The sequence below is a fragment of the Hemitrygon akajei genome, unplaced genomic scaffold, assembly GCF_048418815.1.
Source record: "Hemitrygon akajei unplaced genomic scaffold, sHemAka1.3 Scf000094, whole genome shotgun sequence".
NCBI classification, from domain to species: Eukaryota; Metazoa; Chordata; class Chondrichthyes; order Myliobatiformes; family Dasyatidae; genus Hemitrygon; species Hemitrygon akajei.
In genome coordinates, this window is record NW_027331980.1 from 2,737,313 (window position 1) to 2,755,121 (window position 17,809).

Consider the following 17,809-nt stretch of genomic DNA (forward strand, 5'->3'; position numbering starts at 1 on the left):
GGTTCGGTACCACAGCTCTGACACACTCGCTCAGTGAGCGAATTCGACGGAGCCACTGCTGACAGGATAATCAGTGACAATACCCTATTGGTTAATGTATAGGATAGAGGAGAAGTCGGATAGTTAGAATGCCAAAGACCTTTGCCCAGTACTGCAGTAATTTTATGCATTCAACTGTGATGCTGCTGTAAACAACATAATTAAATCAGTAACATAAGAGAGTGATGATGAACCTGATCTGATATGTCTCTGTTGTTGACTGACAGTGGGAAGAGAGCAGGGAGAGGGGAATCACGGTTGGGAAAAGGAGAAGATAGTGGGAGGGAGCGGGAAGCACTGTCGAGACATTCTGTAATGATCAATAAACAATTGTTTGGAATGAAATTACCTTGCCTGGTGACTCAGGACTGGGTGTGTCTGCACCCGCGCCAAACCGCCCCGGCAGTCCTCCTCTGTCACCAGTTCCACATCTCCACCCTCCCCTTTACCAACATTGTTTGTTCCCGCCAGATTCGCAAACACGCTCTACGTTGATAAAGACAGTCCTGTTCAAATCCCTTAAGCACGGCAGCTATATTACATATGCGTAAGACTTTTGCACATTACTTTATCATGATCAAGGGCAGAAGCCTGCCCTTGATCTGAACAGAGTCAGTGTTGTGAACATTTATTCAATGACAATTACGTTTCAGCGAAGTTAGTATTTAATGCCTCAGCTACCTCTTTTCCCTCAACATGTACGAAATTGTCCAATCATCAGTGATCGTTATGTTTGGTATTTAATGCTGTTTCTTGTGTGATATTTGTCCGCAAATATTCCGCTCGACACTTCACTGATTTTAGCTATCTTTGGATTCTAATTATCGCTTTTCGCTACGAATAAATATCTCCCGAGGTGCAATGACGTTCTAACATGACTAAGGACAGAAACACATGAGATCAATTATGTGTCCATTTAATGGAGAACGGTTCCTGATGCGTACTGACTGATTTTTTTAAATGCTTATCACAGTGAATCTGGTGACGATTTTAATCCTGTCCAGAGGAAAGTGCGGTCTCTCTAGAGTTGTCACTTGCTACCTGGTGGCCATGGCAACAGCGGATCTTCTGGTCGTTGTCCTGGACCTCATATTGAGCAAGATTCCGAATAGTTACGCGCCATTCGACGTTTATTTCTGGTCTCTGTCTACACCGGTGTGTAATATACATGCCGTTCTGCTTTACATCGCCACCGATTGTTCCGTCTGGTTCACCGTCACTTTCACCTTTGATCGATTCGTGGCCATATGTTGCCAAAAGCTGAATTCAAAATATTGTATCAGGAAAACAGCGGCTCTGATTTTGGGGACAGTGACGGTGATCAGCTGTTTAAAGAACATTTACTGGTATTTTCTGCTCGCAGGTTATTATGCACTGATGTTTGCTCCATTTATTTGCTTGCCTTCCGGGTCTTTGTCCCCATATATCTCCAGGCTAATAGATTTATTTAATTTCTTCCTCACCCCTGTAATCCCATTCCTGCTGATTCTCCTGACGAATGGATTAACCGTCAGATATGTTTTAGTCACCAGCAGAGGGCGCAGGAGACTCCGGGGTGCTGACAAGGGACAGGGTGCCAGAGACCCGGAAATGGAGAGCCGCAGGAAATCCCTCGTTTTACTGCTGATCATCTCTGGCAATTTCGTCCTGCTTTGGGCACCGTACACTGTGTATTCCGCATGGGTCCCGCTTTTATATTATTATACATCGATTCCTGCCCCTGAAATTCTGCGAGATCTGGGCTCAATGCTGCAGATTCTGAGCTGCTGCACAAACACGGCTCTTTATGCCGTCACCCAGAAAATGTTCAGGGAGCAATTGAGGGCAGTAATAAAACATCCACTGGTTCTCTTTGTTGCCAGAATAAGGCGTTAGTGAGGCCTAATTTGGAGTAAAGTGTACAGATTTGGTCATTTACCGACAGGCTAGATGTAAACAAGATCGATGGAGTACAGAAAAAAAAAACAAAGATGTTGACAGGTCTGGAGGATCTGTGTTATAAGGAGACACCGAATAGGTCAGAAATTTATTGCTTACTTCGCCGAAGATTAAGGGGCAATTGATTAGGGTTTACACAATTAAGAAGAGTATAGATCGGGTAAATGCAAACAGTTTTTTTTCCGTTTGTGGAATACAACTAAAAGTCACGGGTTAAGGTTGAAAGGTAAAGCGGGTAGTGAGACGGTAGAAGAAGAAGCTGCCAGCGCAAGTGCTGGATGCGATTTCAATTTCAATCTATCAGAGAAGTTTGGATAGGTACATGGATGCCAAGTTTGGATAGGATACTTGGCAGTGTGGAGGAGCAGCGGGGTCTTGGGGTACATGTCCACAGATCCCTGAAAGTTACCTCACAGGTAGATAGGGTAGTAAAGAAAGCTTATGGGGTGTTAGCTTTCATAAGTCGAGGGACAGAGTTTAAGAGACGCGATGTAATGTTGCAGCTCTATAAAACTCTAGGTAGGCCACACTTGGAGTACTGTGCCCAGTTCGGGTCGTCTCACTATAGGATGGATGTGGAAGCATTGGAAAGCGTACAGAGGAGATTTACCAGGATGCTGCCTGGTTTACAGAGTGTGGATTATGATCAGAGATTAAGGCAGCTAGGGTTTTACTCTTTGGTGAGAAGGAGGATGAGAGGAGACATGATAGAGGTGTACAAGATATTAAGAGGAATGGACAGAGTGGACAGCCATCTCCTCTTCCCCAGGCCACCACTGCTCAGTACAAGAGGACATGGATTTAAGTTAATGGAAGGGAAGTTCAAGGGGGATATTAGAGGAAGGTTTTTTCACTCAGAGAGTGGTTGGTGCGTGGATCCTTTTAATCCCGACTTGTCAGCGATACTAACATCTGTTTCAGAAATGTGCATAAGTACTTGGGTGGGACGAGTACGGAGACCAGGTAACGGGTCTCGGTAGACTAACAGTTCGGCAGAGACCAGCAAACGTGCAGAGTATACCTCCCAGTGTGGCACATTCGGAATTATGCACGGTAAAATTCCGGTGTAGCATACGGAGACTAGAAATTGTGTGCGGTGGGATATAGAGACTGGTAAGCGTGTGAGGTAAAACTATACATGTAGGACATGGAGAAAGGGAACATTGCGTGGCAAATCTCCTGGTGTACGATACCGAGATGAGACAAGAAAATATAATCTCACCGCGGACTTGTTCGGTGACTTGTGAACAGCCAGGAATGAAATCCATGTTGCTGTGGAATTAATAAATAGTTAGTTTAACAATACTGATCAAAGCTCCCTCCACCTGCCCTTTACCATCACGTCCCATTCCTCGCCACATTCATCCATCCCTCCCTGTTTGCTGCCTCTCTCTCCCACCTGTCTCTCACTGCCCTTCTCCTTCACGCCTCCCTCTTCTACATCCCTCTCAACTCAACACTCCCTTTCTCCATCTGCTCTTCTCACTCACCGATCGCTCATGCTCACTCCTTCGTCCTCACCCCACTCCTTCACTCGTTCTGCCTCACGCTCGTCTCCCTCACCCCGACTGCCACATTGCCCTAACAAAATCCGTCAACGTTCCTCCTCTCCTTACATCCCTCTCATCCATCCCTCCTGTCTAACCCATCTTAGACATCCCATTGTCCTCGCTCCCTCAGACATTCACACTCACCACGCACTCCCACCCTCACCCTCCGTATTTGCCCCACTCTCCCTCTCACCATAACCGTCTACCTCATCATCAACTTTCCACACACCAATCCCGTCAACTTTCTCCCCATCCCTCCGTTGCCCCGGCGACTCTTCTCAGCTTCACTTTTCCACACCCTCCCCCTCACCCTCCGCTTTCACTCCCCATCACCCTCTTTCTCTCACTGCTAAATCTAAACATCACCTTAAAACTCATCCCCAAACTCACGCTCACCCTCCCCCATCCACATTCACTCTTACTCACACTACGACCGCCCCACTCTCAACCTAAAATCGCTCTCGCCTCAGTATAAACCGTATTCCAATCCTTACCCTCACTCTCTCTCTTCTCCTCATACTCACCCTCACGCTTCCGCATAGAGGATTGAAAATGTAAGTAGAAATTGTAACATTTCCATTCTGTAGATAATGTTGTTGTATTTTTTATGTAAAAAAAAATGTTGCTGTTGAGATGCAACCAAAAGGAATCGTGAAGAATATTTTGTTGAGGAAATTGTAGATGACTCGAGTCTACTATCAATTAAAGACTTGTTTTTTTTTTATTACGTTAGAGTATGGAATGGTCGTGCCTGCAGCAGAAACGGTTATTTACAATATTACAGCGACTTTGTTCACTTCTGAATATGACTGTTTTTTAAGGAACGGATTAGTATTGATTTCAGTTTGAGAGCCGCTCCCTGATCTCAGAAATGTGCTCGGACACGCAGCTGCTTACGAGGGAACCTGAGTTCTGAATTTTACAGGACAACAACCTGCACCTGTCAAATCAATAAATCATCTGCCTACTTCCCACTTCATTTCCAGTCCCCATGAAAGCTATCGGACTCAAACATGGACTGTTCACTTTCATGCATGGACGCTGCCTGACCTGCTGAATTCTCGCAGTATTTTGTGTATTGCTAAGATCACAAAATGACCCCGAGAGGGCATGTGCGGGGCAGTGAGGGGGGCGAGTTGAAAGGCACCACTTGAAAACGTCAACAATGTCAGAATATTCTTGGGGGTTGGCCAACGCCTGCTAGGTTTTCAAAATATCTCATTTCAGATGTATGCATGAATGTATATTCTGGGTAGATTGTGAGTGTTTGTAATTTCTCACAATGGCCAGTGGAAGCATTTTCAATAACATTCGAAAGCCAGATGATTGTTCAACGTGGGAGTGAAGAGCTCTGTGGAGCGGGCGTTCCGAATGCAGGATGAAATTGCAAGTGTGACAAGCAAAGTTTAAATGAGGTTTCTGCCAGGAGTAGCGTGTTTGAGGGGCCGAGTGGCCTACGCGCATTAGTATGTACACAAGGAAATCAATGACAAGTGACTTTGAGGAAGCCAATCAACTGGCTGAGCGCGAAGACACATGCCAATTGTTCGTAGGTTGAAGAGACAATTAATGTTTCACGAATTATGCGTATTATATCCAAAGTGGTAACGAATCGGCATATGGGAAGGAGACTGACCAAGTAGCAAGACCAAAGAGCTGCTTCTAAAGTCATGAGTTCCCTTACAGTTATTACTTGGAAGGCTTGTCCTGGGCCCAGAATGTAAATACAGTTACCTAGGAAGCGTGCCGGTGCTCTACTTCCTTTGGACTTTGCGACGATTTGGCATGACATCTAAAACTTTGACGAACTTCTACAGATGGGCAGTAAAGACCACATTGGCTGGCTGCACCACAACCTGGTATGGAAGCATGATTGCCATTGAACGGAAAGTCACATGAAAAGAACTGGAAAAGGCCCCATCCATCACGAATAAGTCTTCCTCACTACTGGGCAGCTCTACATGAAACGTTGTCGCAGAAAAGCATCATCCATCATCAGAGAACTCAGCCATACAGTCCATTCCTTCCTCTTGATATAGCATCAGGAGGAAGGTATAGAAGCCTCAGGACTCAAACTACCAGATAATAATAGTGATGATGATGATGATGATGATGATGATGATGATGATGATGATGCCTGGGATCAGTGGTGAATTGGGCGTTTGGATCCAGAACTGGCCTGCCCATTGGAGACAGAGGGTGTTGGTTGAAGGGAACTATTGTTGCTGGTGTTCTCTGATAAGTGGTGTTCTGCAGGGATCAGTACTGCCACCTCTGCAGTTTCTGAGGTATATAAACGATGTTGCTGAAAATGTACATGGGTATAGATAGCAATGATAACTGGCAAAGAAGACAGCAGGGTGTACCGTGATTCAATTGCAGTTATGGTCAGGGAAATGGCAGATGGAGTTTAACCCAGGCAAATGTGACGTTTTGCACCTCTGTGGGTCAAATGGAAAGGAACAGTACACTGCTAAGTGCAAGACACTTAACAGGTGTTAATATGTAGAAAGATGTTGGGATTCTAGTTCAACGTTCCATGATATTGGTTATGCAGGTTGATTAGGTAGTTAAGAAGGCATATGGCATGCTTGGCTTTATTACGCGAGGCAGTTGATTCAAAATTCAGGTAGTTATTTTGCACCTGATAGAACTATAGTTCGGCCACATCATAATATTGCGCACCGTTCTGGTAGCCTCACTCCAGGAAAAATGTTGTGGTTTTGGAGAGAGTGCACAATAGTTGTACGAGGTTCTTAAACAAACTTGGGCTGTTTCCGCTTGAGAGGTCGATTGTGAAGTGAAATATGATAGAGGTTTATGTTTGTAAGAGATATATGTAGAGCAGGTAGACTGTATGAGAGGAAAGTGGTAGGATATTGAAATTTTGAATGCACAAAGGATTAGTGTAGGGAGCAGTTTGGGCCTCTTCCAGGGAGATATGAACATTGTGGGCCGAATGACCTGTCGCTGTGCTAGACTGTTCTATGCTCTCTGCCTATGTTAAGTCAACAACTTGTCAGTGTAATTTTCATTGCAGTGTATCGTTTTAACGTACAAAGCTACTGCGTTTCTTTCAGCAATTTATTCAACTGTGCCAGCCCATTCCTCTTTCCCACAGAGGATTCCCACATCACTCCCTGGGACTGGGAGCCTTTCCCCATCACTAGGTTAAGCTTTATCGAGGAATCCTCTGTTGGGTTACCCTTCTCCGTGAGTTCTGTGGCTTCCTGTAAACAATCAACTTGCTGAGTGACAAACTGAGTGAAAGAGAATGGAGAAGACAATATCAGCTCAGTGATGGGAAGTACCAGAGACTTTCAGCACAGCAACAGTCGATGGGCAGCCTCTTCACCCACACTGCAGCTTTCTAGGTTCAGTCGTTATCAGCAAACCACTAACAGAGGAAATTGCAAATCAGAGCATTATTAGAGTCATCGAGCACAGTAGCACAGAAACAGGCCCTTAGGTCCTTCTAGCCCATGCTGTCTGTTTTTTTCCTGAGTGGTCCGATCAAACTTTACTATTCCTCCCCACCCGCAAACATCCCATCCTGTCCTGATAAGATTTCCGTTAAATATCGATATCGAGCCATTATCAACCACTTCCGCTGTAATCTCGTTCCACACAGTCACCATACACTAAGTGAAGCTCCTCTGATTCCCTTAAACATTTCACTGTTCACCCCTAATTCTGGAACTCCGAGAGGAAGGGAGGGGAAGATGCTGTGTAGAGGGAAACAGGCGGTAGGTGGGGGGGGGGGGGGGAGGGAGAAAGCGAGAGGGGAGGGGGATTCTAAGTAGGGAGAAGGAAACAAAGAGGATTTGATATCTATTATCTTTCAATAAAAGTCATTGAACTTACTTCCAATAACAAATGCATAAGTAGCAATTGGCGTAATCATGAGGAATCATGAGGAATCTGAGGAAGGAACGTGTCACTCAGAGGGAAGTTAAAATCTGGAAAACACTGCCTGAGGTGGTGCTGGTAGCAGGTAACTTGATAACATTTACAAAGTGGATGAACATTGAAACTGCCGAGATACAGTCGGCTGTGAAGCAAGTGCTGATAAATGGGGCCAGTGTAGACAGTGAGTGGATGGTCAGAACAGGTATGGCCGGCCAAAGGCCTGTTCCCGTGCTGTGTGATTCACCACTCCCGACATGCTGGCATTGGTATCACATCTCCACAACACTCTCCAATCTGAAATAAATCAGACTGCACCCCTTTGTCACCACTGCGAATATGAGTTTGTTAAGGTAGCATGCAAGTTGCTCATTTCCGTTAAACAACTGTTAATTGATGAAGTTTCTGAGTTTTCTTCCATTAATGTTGCTTCCTTACAGAAAACTAACTGTCACAATCACTGTGTAATGTGCTTTCATTCCTGCACATTGTAACTTGAACCATCTCACTGGGGGTCAGATGGAAACGTAATGCCTACACATGCGATCACATCTGTTCTCCTTCTGACCTATCAACTACACTCAGAATTTTTTTTCTGATTCAGTCTGGTGATGGATTATTCAGCTTGTCATAACAGGAGCTCTTATCATTATCGTCCTCAAAATTCAGTGTTGAAATTAATGTGTCAGCGCCACACACAAACCCGAGAGTCTTATTCTTTTCTTGCGTGCATACTAAATAAATGTATTATAGAATAATATAATCAATGAAAGACCAATGGAACACGTACAACTAATGTAGAAAAGTCAAGACGCTGTTTAACAATAATGACAACAATAATAATAGTAACGAGATAAGAGTAGTAAGAATAATCTTTTTGTCTTGTAATCGAAATGCTTTATTAAATGTTGTGTGATTGCCATTCCGGATGTTTGTTAACTGTCGAACAAATAAGAGATTGCCATTTTCTGCGATATTTTTAAAATATGAATGCATTGCGGATTTAAAATATTGCACGATGTGTGGACATAATTGAGTTCAATTCAAAAAGAAAGATAAAGAAACATTACGGTCATAACTGACTTTATTAGAGTGATGTGCTTCTTTAGTTTGCGTTGGGGGGGGGGGGGAATGATTGAATTCACCGTCCTTTTGACCAGACATGTGGCAGAAAATTTGTGGTTCCTTGCGAGATGTGATTTCCAAGAACAGATGTGAAATTCGGAGTCTGCATATCTTTCCGAAATTCTATGAAGTGTTAGTGTGTGTGTGCCTCAGCTCCCCACATCTCACTCTCCGAAGTTCTTTAGAATACGTGCTCAGGCCTTTTGCTTTAGAAGTTGTTTATTCTGTATTCTCCAATTCCCTGCGATGGTGTGGAAGGAAGATAAGTGTGAGACCGGATGCTTGTTTTCCTTTCGCTGCGTATTTAGCTTCTGTAACTTTATTTGTTTCATTTATTATTGATTTCAGAGGGAGACATGGATCTCACACCGGCCGTGTGTATTCAGGGTTAAATGGATCAAAATATGAGCGTATCTACACCCGATACGATAAAACCACGATCCAGCGGTAAATTGGCATTAGGATAAATTGGTGTGTACTTGAATTGGGAATTTGAACTTGGCATCTTGGAAGCCTAGTTCGTTTAATGAGCACCAAAAGCTGCTGCTAAACATTTTGAATTGCTGGTTTTAAATTGTAGGGTTCTTTTGGAAAAGATTGTTTTGTGGACATTGAAGCATCTGCCCTGTAACATGTAAACGGTAGGTCAGTTTAGATATCGCACTGTTGCAGTCACTAGCTCGGAGATTGGCTTAAATCGTCAGCCCAAATTGCATAGATTATCCAGCTGCTACTGGGTGGTCAGATAAAATCGGTTATTTCCACAACGCTATTTCTCGAGCACTGTAACTGCAGACTCCAAATATAGTTGTAAAATGCCCCAAAGTTTCCACCCTCCAAGCGGGACGCTGCTGCCCGTTGTCTTCCAGCCCGAATTCACTCTATCTACTCATCATCTGCCTTCTGTTAGTAAGCCAATTCTGAATCAACACAGGATTACCTAGATCCCATGCCCCTGACTCTCAGAATGAGTCTGCTGTGGGGAACGGATCAAATGTCTGACCAAAATTCACGCACCCAGATCCACTGTTCTGATTCATCTGTTTATTGTCACTTTTTCAAATAATTCAACCTGCCTCATAAAGGGCAACGTGCCTCAAAAAGCTGTGTTGACTCTCTGTAGCCAGACTACGTTTCTCCAAATACTCATAAATGTCCTCTCTGATAATCCTCTCCAATAGGTTGCACATAACTGACGTAAGACTCACAGGTCGATAATTCCAATAAGTATCCTTACTATCTTTCTTGGACAAAGGAATAACACTTTCCACTCTCCAATCATCTAGTTCCTCTTCCGTGGCCAGCGAAGACACAAGTGTACTTCTGAAAAGCTTTCCAAAATCACCGGACAATATCCCTTTCGGCACCGGGGAATAACCTATCATGTTTACCAAGTTTCCAGCGCAACCTCTTTCTCAGTGCCGGCATGTTCGAGCATATCTGCCGTTTTACGCTGTATTCACATTCACCAATGTATTCAGTAAGGAGCTTCACTGCCTCCTTGGACTCCACACACAAGTCTTCCTCTTTTACCTCTGATCTGCCCACACTCTCTCTCGTCATCCTCCTGTTCATCACAGTGCAACTCGCAAAGGACTTCTCAAGTCCCCTTCTACCTCTTCTAAGTACACTTTTAAATTCTCTCCTGTCTGCATTGTGACTCGCCTAAACCCTACCCGATCCTTTCTTCCTGACTCTTAAGTATATTTCTTTCTTCCTCTTGAATCTTGTCATCCAGGGTCACTTTACGCTATCATCCTTTCCCTGCCTCAGTGAGACCTTACTGATACGCATTTCCCTGAATACATTATTTCCCAATGTATGTTCCCAAGTTCCTGTCAGGTAACATCATACATCGCCAACCCCCAATTAAGCACATCCCATACTCCCTTGTCCTATCCCTATGCAAAGTAAATGTCGGGGAGTTCTGCCCTGTCGTTCTGAAACGCTGACCCGCGAAGAGATCTGTCACCTGATCCGTTTCCTTTTCCAATATTTGACATAACTGGGAAAAGATGCCATACCAAATCCATTTACCCTGAGGAGGTGCCAAACAATATTAGGGAAGCTTCAATTGCTCGTTTCAATAACATGGCACATGTCCAAGATCCGCTTCCCTATCGGTTCATCACGGTTTCCGTTACAGTTTTTTGTTTGGTTAATTTGGTGGGCGGCTGTATAGAATGGTCAAAATGGGGCTTTCGCGCTCTTCCTGTTCGTCTGACGGTCTATTAACAAACGAACGCTCCACGTTGTCCTCCCTTTCTGCAGAAACGATCCTGTCTCTGGTTTGTCATCGCACGGCCTTCACCTTTTGTTTTTTTTTTTACTTTTCCCTGACCATTTTCAAGCATCTGAAACCCGAAAAGTCCTGACGCCTTCCCAGCCCTTCTGCCAGTCGAGTGTCAGTGATAGTTTGGAACATACTTCAACCAATGTGACAATCACACCAGCAGCATCGAACGTTTGTTTTGTTACCGACCTGAACTGCATGAAGTCGGTAATCTTCCGCCAATTCTGCAATTTCAGGTTGACCAGGCATCTGATTGTTTGAATTAATGCCTTCACACTTATTCAGATATTTGCAGATTAGAAACGTTTTGAACGCTACGTTAGTTACTTTTCCGATATCACATCAAATTGAAGTTACAGAAAAAAAAGTTTAAATAAATATCAGAAGTGTTTAATGGCATTTACTTATGATTTAATTCTGAAAATACGCTTAGGTACTTCTGATAAAATTAAGAATGGGTCGGAAGGAGAACTTCAAATATCTTTATCTACAGAGAAATGGGAGAAAATGCTTCATGCAGTTAATAATTCTTCAAGTGAGCCAGACAAGATTTGATAGAATTTAAGGTGGTTCATAGGACTCATATGTCTAAAGATATGTTAACTCGTTTTTACTTCCATATAAATCCTATTTGTGATAGACGTAAATCTGAAGTAGCTTCCTTGACACTTATGTTCTGATCTTGCCCTCTTCTAGGAAAATATTGGAAAGATATTTTTTGATATTACTTCAGTAGTTCTGCGTGTTGATTTACAACCTTATCCTATTACTGCATTTTTTGGACTAGCAGTGATAGACAACAGTTAGTTATCCTCATCGGCTGGTCGTCTAATTGTATTTGTTACATTAATAGCCAGAAGATACATTTTACTCAAATCGAAATATTCCAATCCCTCTACCATATTTCAATGGTTTTCCGAAACGATAGCATGATTAACCTTGGAAAAAATTAGGAGCACTACTATGGCTTTTTCGGTTAAATTTGAAGAAACTTGGAGGCCGTTTATTCAATACTTCCATATGATGTAAGTTGATCCTTTCAGAATCCTTTCTTTTTTTTTGGTAATTTTTTGCTCATGTATAGAGGAGCGGAGTTAACGACAAATTATAATTTTAGCCGATGAAATATGGCAGGCCAGTCTTTGTTTTCTGTTAGTTTAGCTTTTATTAGTTTAGGGTTTTTTTGTCTCTTTATAAAATATATTTTTTCATGGTAAGTTCCAAAGAGATTGGGAGGCTAAACTACATTTGTAATGAATTGAAATTTAATACAAAGATTGAAAAAGAATTAAGGTCATATTTGCCAAACCTGTTGATTTTGAAACGGCTTTATTTGAAAACTCGGCCAACTTACCATTAGACGCGGGCGTTATCTACAGAGATGGCCATTTAACGTAAACACATACGTCAGTCCGTTCCTCAGCTCTTCTCTGAATTTCCTCTATGTCAGTGTATAGATACAAGTATTGGTGCACACGCGAGAATTTGCAGCATGTACCCAAATTGTTGTAGTATATATACCGGGGAACTCAAATATCTCTCCTCCTGAAAATAGTTTTTGTCTTGCCATTTCAAAGAGTGGTTTACATTGGGCATCCAAAATAATATGAAATTAGCTGATATTGAAAACAACAAAATCATCGATTTTCTGCGTTTTTCCATCTCGGCATCTTTCTGATTGTCACTGCTGTGCAGAAGCCTTCTGTGGACTCTATTTGCCACAAAGAAATATGTCTTACGGTTAACTCGTTAAACACCAGGAATAAGCCGATAGGTAGTAATAGTGTTACAATACAGTCCAGTAATGAGTATCCTCTCCACAGAGGTGAAGTAGCATATTCATATGAGCCGGTGCACTGCCACGGCGTATTGTCAATGATGACGTATGTTTCAAGGGCAAAGTAAACCGGGGCACATCTCCCGCAGCTCACTATAACCACGGTCAGGATAACCACCGTTGCTGTTCTCTCGGTGCAGTATCGCTCCCGCAGCTTTCGGCAACATATTGCGATGAAGCGATTGAAGGTAAAACTGACCATAAACCAACCCGAACAGTCCTGCGCCACAGCTGGAAATACAAGTGTCAGAGCGCACACAGGAGTGATGAGCAGACATCTGAAATAAATGTAGATATTGTTGGTCTGTTCCATTAAAGCAAAAACGATAACCACCATCAGATCCGCTGTTGCCATTCCAACTAGGTAACGGGTGATGCATTTCGAGAGTCCGGATTTTCACCGAGATAGGATCACAATCGGGGTTAAGTTAACTGCAAGAAATTTGGAAACAAAATAGAAATATGGTCAGCTCCCGGACTGTCCCCATTCTACCGATGCTATGCAGGCTATGGTCTGTTTGGAAGTGGAAAGGGGAATCCAGTGTGTGTGGTCTCCGTCGCTGCACTCCGGCTCGAGGACAATGACGGATGTGATTTTCAGTCGATTTACGACCTTCCCACAGTTTAGAGCGAGGCATCCGAGGTCCACCACTCACGTACCGGCTAGCAGTCGCTCGCTCCTGTAAACAATGCAATTTCTATTATTAGAGGTGAAACAGCTGAAGGGATTGTTTGGAGCGGTGACAAAGTAGAGTCAATGAGATATAAAGCAGGAGTTCTCATTTACTGACATATAGAAGAACAGAATTCCGTGTCGAAAACAGACTGGACCGTTATTTAAATAAGCTACCATGTTGTTATAAGGTCGCAGTGTCTGCACTGATAGAGACTCGGGCCTAGAAGAGCAAAGACCACCTTAATCACTTCAGAAAGCCTACCGAGGTGAAATTGTGAAACAGTGACAATATCGGCACCAACTTAACTGACGAAAGAACAAAAAAATCTGCGACCAAAGTAAGAAAAGTGGAAATAAAACAATCAGATGCCTGAATTCTCCATTTCGCAAAGACGTTTCAGCCGATAGTAGCATCTGTGCGGGTACCGCAGCGCAGTAACGACGGCACTATGCATAAAGTAACCAGTCCGGCACGTTACCGGGGACAACAACCGCTACAAGTGTGGGATAGAAAATGGTCGCGATCTAGTAAATCGCCGGATATCCCATATTCCGTCAGAAGCAGCGTTCAGTTGTAAGGAACGTTTCAGCTACTCAGATGGAATGGCGATCGTTTTAGCTGACTTTTTTTGAGGAGAGAGCAATTTCGCTGAGGCAATTAGCGGGACTAAGGCAATAGATAGTATTTAAAGAGAACAGTTAGAAGAAGCAGGTCATTTTCTTCGGCCGTTTAACGGGGGCACGAATGCGCAAGCGCGTGTAAGTCGGACCGTGAGGCAGCGGGAGTCTTTAAAGAGAACAGTTAGACGGAGCGGGCGACGGATACCAGGGGGCAGAGTAGGAAGGCTTTGTCTTGAGAGGTTGAGGAGCTTCACTTCACAAGTATACCATACTTCAATACAAGTTTACCATACTTCACAAGTATGGTAAGGCCGGGTAAGTTCCTTTAAAAGGAGAAAGTTTCAAAAGTTGAGGCAACATATTGGGTAGGTAATGGCAGCTGAGATCGGCCCCGTGGTTTGTTCATTCTGCAGCATGTGGGAAATCAGGGATACTTCCAGTGTCCCTGACGACTATGTGTGCAGGAAGTGTGTCCAACTGCAGCTTCTGGCAGACCGCACTGAGCGTCTGGAGCTGCGATTGGATTCATACTGGAGCATCCGCGATGCTGAGAAAGTCATGAATTGCAAGTTCAGTGAGTTGGCCACACCGCATGTAAAGGTTACACAGGCAGAAAGGGAAGGAGTGACCACTAGACAGTGTAGCAATAGGCAGATAGTGCAGGAGTCCCCTGGGGTCATCTCCCTCCTTAACAGAAATACTGTTTTGGATACTGTTGGGGGAGATGTCTCATCAGCGGAAGGCAGCAGCAGCCAAGTTCATGTCACCATGGGTGGCTCTGCGGCACTGGAGGGAAGGAAAAGGAGTGGGAGAGCTATAGTGATAGGGGATTGAATTGTAAGGGGAATAGATAGGCGTTTCTGCGGCCGCAAACGAGACTCCAGGATGGTATGTTGTCCCCCTGGTGCAAGGGTCAAGGATGTCTCTGAGCGGCTGCAGGACTATGGAGAGTGAACAACCAGTGGTCGTGGTGCACATAGGTACCAACGATATAGGTGAAAAACTGGATGAGGTCCTACAAGGTGAATCTAGGGAGTTAGGAGATAAACTAAAAAGTAGGGCCACAAAGATAATAATCTCTGGATTACTACCAGTGCCACGTGCTAGTCAGAGTAGAAATAGGAGAAAATTTCAAATGAATACATGGCTTGAAAAATGGTGCAAGGGGAAGGGATTAAAATTTTTGGGGCATTGGAACCAGATCTGAGGGAGGTGGGACCGGTGTAAACAGGAAGGTCTGCACTGGGCTGTACTGGAATCAATGTCCTTGGAGGAGCGTTTGCTATTGCTGTTCAGGAGGATTTCAACTAATGTGGCAGGGGGATGGGAACAAGTACAGAGAGACGGAAGGGTGTAAAATGAGGGTAGAAACAAAAAGTAGTAAGGTGAAAGGTAAAAGTGGCAGGCAGGCAAATCCAGGGCAAAAAGCAAAAAGAGCCACTTTTCAACATAATTGTATAAGGGCTAAGAGTGTTGTAAAACCAAGTCTAAAGGCTTTGTGCGTCAATGCAAGGAGCATTCGAAATAAGAGATGAATTGAACGTGCAGGTAGTTATTAACGAATATGATATAATTGGGATCAGAGAGACATGGCTCCAGGTTGACCAAGGATGGGAGCTCAACATTCAGGGATATACAATATTCAGGATGGATAGACAGGAAAGTAAAGGAGGTTGGGTAGCATTGCTAGTTAGAGAGGAGATTAACGCAATAGAAAGGAAGGACATTAGCCTGGAGGATGTGGAATCGATATGGGTAGAACTGCATAACACTAAGGGGCAGAAAACGCTGGTGGGATTTGTGAACCGGCCAACTAACAGTAGTAGCGAGGTTGGGGATGGCATTAAACAGGAAATTAGAAATGCGTGCAATAAAGGAACAATAGTTATAATGGGTGAATTCAATCTACATATAGATTGGGGAACCAAATTGGTAAGGGTACTGAGGAAGAGGATTTCTTAGAATGTATGCGGGATGGTTTTCTGAACCAACATGTCGAGGAACCAACTAGAGAGCAGGCCATTCTAGTTTAACATTGAGCAATGAGGAAGGGTTAGTTAGCAATCTTGTCGTGCGAGGCCCATTGGGTAAGAGTGACCATAATATGGTGGAATTCTTCATTAAGATGGACAGTGAAATAGTTAATTCAGAAACAAAGGTTCTGAACTTAAAGAAGGGTAACTTTGAATGTATGAAACGTAAATTCGCTAAGATAGACTAGCAAATGATTCTTGCTAAGGGTTGACGGTGGATATGCAATGGCAAGCATCTAGAGATCGCATGGATGAACTACGACAATTGTTCATCCCAGTTTGGCAAAATAATAAACCAGGGAAGGTAGTGCACTCGTGGCTGACAAGGGAAATTAGGGATAGTATCAAGTCCAAAGAAGAAACATACAAATTAACCAGAAAAAGCGGCACACGTGAGGACTGGAAGAAATTCAGATTCCAGCAAAGGGGGACAAAGGGCCTAATTAGTAAAGGGAAAAAAGATTATGAGAGAAAGCTGGCAGGGAATATAAAAACTGACTGTAAAAGCTTTTATAGGTATGTGAAAAGAAAAAGATTGGTCAAGACAAATGTAGGTCCCTTACAGTCAGAAACAGGCGAATGGATCATAGGGAACAAGGACATGGCAGACCAATTGAGTAACTACTTTTAATCTGCCTTTACTAAGGAGGACATAAATAATCTTCCGGAAATAGTAGAGGACCGAGGATTTTCAAGAGGCTTTCGACAACGTCCCACACGGGCGATTAGTGTGCAAACTTAAAGCACACGGTATACGGGGTATAGTATTGATGTGGATAGAGAATTGGTTGGCAGACAGGAAGCAAAGAGTGGGACTAAACGGGACCTTTTCAGAATGGCAGGCAGTGACTAGTGGGGTACCGCAAGGCTCAGTGCTGGGACCCCAGTTGTTTACAATATATATTAATGATTTAGAAGAGGGCATTAAATGCAGCTTCTCCAAGTTTGCGGATGACACGAAGCTGGGCGGCGGTGTTAGCTGAAAGGAGGATACTAAGAGGGTGCAGGGTGACTTGGATAGGTTAGATGAGTGGGCAAATTCATGGCAGATGCATTTAATGTGGATAAATGTGAGGTTATCCACTTTGGTTGCAAGAACAGGAAAACAGATTCTTATCTGAAGGATGGCCGATTAGGAAAAGGGGAAGTGCAACGAGACCTGGGTGTCATTGTACAGCAGTCATTGAAGGTGGGCATGCAGATACAGCAGGTGGTGAAAAAGGCAAATGGTATGTTGGCATTCATAGCAAAAGGATTTGAGTACAGGAGCAAGGAGGTTCTACTGCAGTTGTAAAAGGCCTTGGTGAGACCGCACCTAGAGTAGCGTGTGCTGTTTTGGTCCCCTAATCTGAGGAAAGACATTCTTGCCATAGAGGGAGTACAAAGAAGGTTCACCAGATTGATTCCTGGTATGGCAGGACTTTCATGTGAAGAAAGACTGGATCGACTAGGCTTATACTCACTGGAATTTAGAAGATTGAGGGGGGATCTTATTGAAACGTATAAAATTCTAAAGGGATTGGACAGGCTAGATGCAGGAAGATTGTTTCCAATTTTGGGGAAGTACAGAACGAGGGGTCACAGTTTAAGGATAAACTGGAAGCCTTTTAGGACCAAGATGAGAAAAAACTTCTTCACACAGAGGGTGGTGAATCTGTGGAATTCTCTGCCACAGGAAACATTTGAGGCCGGTTCATTGGCTATACTTAAAAGGAAGTTAGATATGGCCCTTGTGGCTAAAGGGATCAGGGGTATGGAGAGAAAGCAGGTACAGGGTTCTGAGTTTGATGA